Genomic DNA, 7,823 nt, shown 5'->3' with positions numbered 1-7,823 from the left:
TCAAATACGAATCCAACGATATAGTTTTTGTTGACATGCACTAACATTTTGTCAGTTAAATCTTCAGTCAAATTCAATGGGGGACTAATAAACCACGACCGATGTAGTACAAGTGTAGAGGGCGGTGCTGCACGGGAGTCTCACCCCGCTCGTGGCGCGGCAGTAAAGCCGTCATATCACAAAACCCAACCACTGCCAGTAATAAGTGGCCTGGTAAAATAAACGGACAAGCAACCATCACATCCCTCCGTCTTTTTTGCATTTCATCTCTCTGCATTTACTTTCTCGGTTCATCTCACACACTCGATCCCTAGCTACTACTCCTAGTATCCCTAGCTACTACTCCTAGGGCCAGTTCTTTTGGCGGCTTAAAAAATAAGCCGTCTCTTCCCCAGCTTTTCCCATAAGACTAGTCACAGTGGAGAGTAACATTAAGGCGCCTCACTCATTTATTTGGGCTTCTAAACTACTACTAGTACCTCCGTCCTGGTTTATTCGTCACCATTGTAATTTGTGGTAAATTTTGACCAAATATTTAACTGATAAAATGTTAGTGCATGTGACATGCACAAACATTTCAATAGTTAAATTTATGATCAAAATTTGACACAGATTACAATGGGGACCAATAAACCAGGACGGAGGTAGTAGTAATGGGATTACTAATCTAGAAGCCTAAACAAACTGGCCCCTGGTACTCCTACTAGTAGTAGTACTCAAGTTGGAATTCCAATTGCACGGCACAAGTTGTTAGGCAAAAAATTTGATACAGGGTGTAGGAAGCGGTTTGGGAATTTGCATGCCTTTCCGACCAGTGAGATACTCCGTACAAAGTACGACAGAGAAATAACCACAGAGAAGGAAGCTAAAAGTAAACAATCAAACGAGCATTTTTGCATTTGTTTTGCATTGAATCGTTTCACAAGCTTGACTAGTGTTGTTTTTCTACTTTTACAAAAACCGCATCGTAATGTTAAAACGTGCATTTGCACGTACATAAGTAATAGTAGTACTCCCTCCGTCTAGGTGTATAAGTCTTCCCTCCTTCTTGGTCACGGTGCACAACCAAAGATGACTTATTCACCTGGACGGAGGGAGTAGCACAGTCTGCAAGCATATATAGAGAGAGAGACGTGTAGTGCAATAGTATATAGTAAAGTTTGTGCTATATGCACGTACTTACAAAATGCGTATGGATACACAAGGTTTCCAAACTTTCCCTTTTACATACTTAATTAAGGATGCTAATAATTCCCGAACTTTCGTGATTTATCATTTGCGTCCCAAAACTAATGAGATCACCTTACGAAACTAAATTATACTCCTACTAAAAGCCACGGCGCTCGCAGGAGCGCTTGTGGTGCGCCACGAGTGCCCTGGTGCGCGGCCGTTTCCCAACGCGCTGACATAACGCCTCTTCCTCAGCCTTGCAACTCGCAAGGTGCTGATTGGCGGCTTGCCGGCGGGCGAGCGCGATCTCACCGGTGTGGTGATCCTGCGCCAATAGGTACTCCTCCTCACTGGAAGCGTGCACCACCGGTCCACGTACCGCCAAGCGTAGATGAGGTGCTTGGGCCCGACTGCACTCAGGGCTTTGGCACGGGTGTCCTCCGCCACCCTCACGGCCCACGCGTGAGCCTTCTTCCAAAGAGCCAATTGCCTGACTCTCTCAGATGCGACATAGACCTGCCAGGCAGCTTGCCCCGCAGCACGCTTCTCTTCCTCGGCCTTATTCCGCCTCTATTTTGGCGTGCTCTACCAGAGGCAAAGCCTCCCACAAGGCGACATCCATTTCTTTCCAAAGTTCCTCAAGGCTGTGGGGGGGGGGGCTCGGCGGGCAGCGCGCCATTCTCCTCGTAGCAGGGAGCCGACGCGTCCTCCGACGCGCGTGTTGGCGAGATTGGGAATGCCGACGTGTCCACCTCAACGCGTCGCGGGAGGAGTGTAACGCCGACGCGTCCTCCTCGACTAGTGGCGGCGAGGAACGGAACGGCGACGCGTGACCGTCCACACCGTGTAGCGAGGGGCGCCTAGGGCTTGGGAGGGGCGATGCCATGGTGGTCAACGTGAGAGGGAGGGGGAGGAGATAGCGATGAACGTGAGCGTTCTTCCGAATGCCGTGGGAGGTGCAGTATTTATAGGGAGCAATGGTGCACCTATGTGAGATATGGACTAAGATGCACCGACTTAACTGCAGGTCCAGTTGCGTCACTGACATGTGGGCTAGACCCCTATTGGGCCCATATGTCAGTGACCCAATGCACCTGCAGTTAAGTAACTGAAGCAGCATCCCATAAGATATGTTGCGTGATTAACGTAATAACTACGTGGGCATATTTGTTGGAGTAAATTATGGGGGAGGGAAAGGGTGGAAATATTGCTGGTCACAACGGATTGGATGAGCGCGGGGGAAGGAGAGTCATGCATGCATATTTTTTCCGCACGGGGTGGAGTGGTGAGACCGTCCGAGGGAGAAGGACAGTCTAGCAGGAATATTGTTTTCACACATGGAGAGGAAAAGATTTGGAGACGAACGGGCTTCCTGCAGGTATGGGGAACAGTGCATAATAAGTCATCTTGCATGCCGGGCTAGATATAGTCTCAAGTCATTAAAAACATACACGCCCCACACATGTTCATATTTCAAGGTGCACTAAATTATTGCATGCGATGATTAAGGCTGGCCATAATGGTGGTATCTTAGCTGGTATCATGCACACGGGAATAGCAAACATGCTGATGTGGCAAAGAATTAAAGAAGAGAGGGGGGTTAGAGTAACTAGTGTTCATGCATCATGCAAGGCGATAATGCATTGGTAAACACATTTTTTGTGAAGAACGACAACATTAGTTGAGTACTTTTGCAGACTACAAAAACTATTCCACCGCCTCTATCTTGCTAAGAGTAGGTGAAATTTTTGAATCGAGCCCTTTAAACTAGAAGGGAGGTAGTAGTACTCTAATAGCTAACCTTGTTGTGATGACAAGATAGGACATGGCACGCACCTGGACGGAGGAACTAGTCTGCATTGTGCATTTAAGTTTTGTCTGAAGTCAATGTACCTCTACTTTGACCAAACTTATAGAAAAGTGTATCAACATTCACAATGTCAAATCAATATTTCTGTACTCATTATAAAACGTAGTTCTTATACTCATTATAATCAGTATTGTAGATATTGATATTTTTAGTATAAATTTGGTCAAACACTTCGCAAATGGTTGACGGAAGTAAAAAGGACCAGAGGGAGTATCATGCATGCGGAGTAGGCAAAACAAATTGCTCATTTATAGCCGGTCGAAGTCTCAAAGGGCACGACTGCACGTGGGAGGCGATGGTCGTGGGAGGCACGACGGTTGATGGAATTAAGTGAAGTTACATCCACGCACCGGCATGCCGTGCTAACAGGCAGAAGCTATACCGTCAGGCCTATGATATGGGTCTAGTAGACATGACATCTAGTGGGTCCCGCATAGTACTCGAGAACTCTTTGGGGTCTTGCAGCCGTTTATCCACCGGGCAAGCCAACAACCCCACACCGTTCGCACGCCCTACTCGTCCCCGTCTTCTACTAGTACAGTACCTTACAATAGTTTGCTCCCAGTCATCCCGTCATTTCACATTACACCTGTTCAACTTCTCCTAACCCTTCTCCAAAATCCATGGCCTCCCAAATCTCCATGGTCGCCACTGAGTACCAGGTTAGAGCCATCACTGGCGATGATTTCATCGTCATCTACACACGTGGATCTGCGACAGTGAAAGCATGCCTTTCTCACTTCCTACGCATGTTCAACAGTTCAAAGGATGAGTGGGTCGCTGGGCTAGATGTTGAGTACACCACAGTCCTCGAAAGAGAGAAGATTCTAAAGGAGGCAGAGAAGAAGAAGCCCGCCGTGATCCAGGTTTGCGTACATAACGTGTGCTTGGTCTACCACATATGCCATGCCGATGTTGAGTTCTAAAATTTTAAGAACTTCCTCAAGGACGAAAGAGTGAAATTCGTTACTGTAGACTTTAGGAACGACATCGATGTCCTAGGTCGGATAGGCCTCGTTGAGGCCAGCCCTTCAATTTCCAGAAGGCAAGCCTGGTGTCCTCCTCTCAGCCTTCAATCCTGACCCTGGCAGCAGCCATGATTGATCCTTCGTACGCTAAACTGAAGAAACCTCACCGCGAGTTTCATCATGCATGGTAGTCGAAGACATTAGATGAAGATCACATCCTGTACGCAGCAATGGTTGCCTACCTTTGTTTAAATATCTACAAGGGTTGGATGAAGAAGCAGAGCCCAGTGTCCGGTTCAAGCAGAGAAGCGTCGGCGAAGAGGAAGAGGAAGAGGGAATAGGACAAAGTCGAGGACGTGGACTCGAACTCCCAGTAATTTGGCAGTGCTGTCGCTCATGCTGGTTCTACTGCAGTGTCAAGCGGACTAGTTGCTTAGTTTATTTTCAGGGGTGTGTTGTGTTGAGCCCCCAGCAGAACTATGTTTATGTTCTTTCTCGTTATTTGAACTTTAAGTTCTTTCCCGTTATTTGAACTCTTTAGTACGTACAGTAGTACTAGTACTATGTCTCACTACTATTCTTTTTGCAGTTGGTACTACTGCTCGTATCTTCATGTTCCTACTATACTTAATATGTTTGTACTAGTAGTATAAGTTGGGTTAGTCGATTTGTGAAAGAAGTTCAACGGAGCGAAGGAATAAGACAACAGAGAAGCTACCCCAGTATTTATATTAGGGTGGCAGGGTTCCCATGATCTATCTTATGAGTGTTGGGTGTGGAATGCAGTTCGCTGGAAAAAATGGATCGTGCTCGGGGTTAAACGGATGGCGGGGGTGGGGGAGCATGGCGGTGGTAGGCGGTTCAGGGGAGGGCGGGGCAGCGACGGCAGGCGGTTAGGCGTGTGGCGGGCTGAGAAGATGAACCGTGCATCAATTTCGGAGGTTGAAGAAGCCCTTCTAGCCATCCATGTTGCATCCAACGACTGGCAAGAGTCGACTGACCCAAATTGCTCCTTTAGATTGTAGGATCCACGTGGCATTCAAGGTCTCTAAGGTAGATTATGCTTCCGCACCCGGTTTGCAGGCTCGGCGCGGCCACGAACGGCTTCCACCACGACAGCCATCATGCGCGCCTCCTACACGCAGGCGGAGACGACAGTGACATGCTAGTTCCTCCTCGCTGGCGTGCTGGAACACGCATTCATCCTCCTCTTTGTACGCTGCATGCATAAATGCGGCTCCACCAGCTGCTCGCGTGCTTGGCAGCGCGGCGACATTGCAAGGAGGGACTACAGACGACATGAGCGGGCGAGCCTTCGGCTTCATGGCAGAGGGATGGCGGCGACACGGCGGTGATGGGCGAGAAATTGTTGGCTGGAGCAGGAGGGCGCTGACTTGCGCAACGGCGGTGGCGGCATATGAGTGCGCGTATGGGAGCTTAGTTTAGTTTTATTTAGGGTTGGTCAAACTTAAAAGAATACCGTACTAGTACACGTAAACATTAGACTGAGGCAGCGCTTATATTAGTTACCACAGCCACGATACGGAATCCTGTGCAAGCGCATGAACCGCGGCCGTGCGGTCGATCGAACGGTGTGTCACCGTGTCGCGCTCGAAGGACATCCGCCGAACCTTTGTGTGTGTGTGAAAACAATCCCCAAATATTACTGAACTTCTTTTTCCTGGAAAAGTTCTTGACACTACAATATTTCCATATATTTGAATTTAGCTCCAGTTCGTGTTTATTTGTGTTTGTATGTTTTAGGTGTGCCCTAGTTTTTTTAATACTGATTTTTTGTGTGTGACTGAGAGAGAACGTGTGTATGTGTCCATATGTGTGTTGTGGCAGAAGGGCAATGTGGAGACGGTGTGCGTGTGATAGAGACATATAGAGGTGTGAATGTGCAAATGATCATGCATGAGTGAGACATAGACAGATGCCGATACATTGTGTATACATGAGAGAACAGTCTTCTATTTTACTTGTGTGTGTGTGTGTTTGTGAGAGAGAGAGAGAGGAGCATCCGTAACACAACAACCATCTCTCTCGATTCGTCCGTCCCTCGCACGATCGCATGTAACACATGCATCAACGCACACATTTTGACACTCTCACCCACCCCCTGCCCACCTCAAGGCCCGCACATCGCTGTCTATCTCGCACGCACAATCTCTTCGTGAAAACCCTATTTAGCATGTAGCTTTCTGTCACATACACACACATTTCTCTCCATAGAATTGTTTTCTCTCAATATCTGACACACACACACACACACCGCACACACACACCCCCTCCCCCGAGCACACAATTCATCCCCACCCAAGGTTATATGGCGACCACTCTCGCTTGTGCTTCTCTGCACCCCAGCATGCACAACACCTCAATCTTGAAAGAGGGCATCGCGGAGATCGAAGACGGTGACCACACTGCGCTAGATAATGTGGGGCCATTTGGAAGCAGGATGATGTGATGATGGTTGACTGACTCCTCCCCCACCCTCTCTCTCCCGCACAAAATTACCAATCCCTCTCTCCCCCGCACAAAATTATCAATCCCTCAACCCACAAGATCCTTCCCCTCTCGTCCATGTTTTTCCAGCTCTCTCATCAAATCTGTTGTCTCTTATCCTTCCACGTGTACAGAATCCGGATGCACACGCATCTCACGTATATTACATGTCTCCATCTTTCTCACAGACCTAACTTCTTCCTCTCTCTCTCTCTCTTTGTCTCATTAGGTTTGTCTCCTACTCTCTCGTCCACATACATACAATCTTTCCCGCCCTATCTGCTCCATCTTTGCAAGGTCTCTCTACATGTTTCATTCACACATTGGGATGTGTTCAAAATGTTGCTTTTATAATGGATGATGTAGAGTTCTGGTTGGTTTTGTTGCATCCTACAAAGTAATAGCTATGAAATGCATTTAGATTCTCATTTGACTGGGATTATGTGAGTTTGAGCATATTGTGAAGTACTATAGACCTCGTATACATCTTGGAATTAAACAATGATTGTAACTATTGAATTGTATAGACCATTATATTCGAATTCAGTAGCCTAATATATTTATTTCACAATTACAACAAATGATTAATTCACTACAAACTAAGAAAACAAATGTGTACTCCCTCCATTTTTATTTAAGTCTGTGTATTACCATTGGTCAAAGTCAAGTTTTGTAAACTCTCAGAAAGTTTATAACAAAAAATATTAACATATACAATAACAAATGAATACCATTAGATTCATTATTGAATGTACTTTCACATCATGCATATTTGTTATGGTAAATGTTTATATTTTTCTATAAACTGGGTCAAACTTTAGGAAGTTTGACTTCGGTCAACGTTAATATGCAGAGTTAATAAAAACGGAGGAACTACTAGTAGTTACCAGTACTACTCGCTAGTTGCTTAGCCGAATCACCCAGCATGCCACACGGGGTGTTCAGTGTCACAAAATTTTGAGGTCGGCGGGAAAATCTCTCGCGACCCTGTTTTGAGCAGTGGGAAGTTACCATCATAGCCTTTGGAACAGGCCTACGGATGACGCTTGGTAGGGGGCTGTTTTTGTAACTTCAGTTTCACCCTAACCAGCCAACCCCACCCCGATACCCAGAGTAGTACACCTGAATACTCCCCATATTCTATCCCCACCGCAAAATAGACTTCTCCATGGCACTGCAGCCTTCGTGCTCCTCCCCTTCTACATCGGCGCACTCGTCCACTGCAGTGCATCTGCCTCATCGACGACCTCGTACGCTGCACTGGAGCCAGTCCACCGTCGTCTTCATACAAGGAGCCTCTTCCCCGG

The sequence above is a fragment of the Triticum aestivum genome, chromosome 2B, assembly GCF_018294505.1.
Source record: "Triticum aestivum cultivar Chinese Spring chromosome 2B, IWGSC CS RefSeq v2.1, whole genome shotgun sequence".
NCBI classification, from domain to species: Eukaryota; Viridiplantae; Streptophyta; class Magnoliopsida; order Poales; family Poaceae; genus Triticum; species Triticum aestivum.
Note: the sequence above shows the minus strand (reverse complement) of the source record.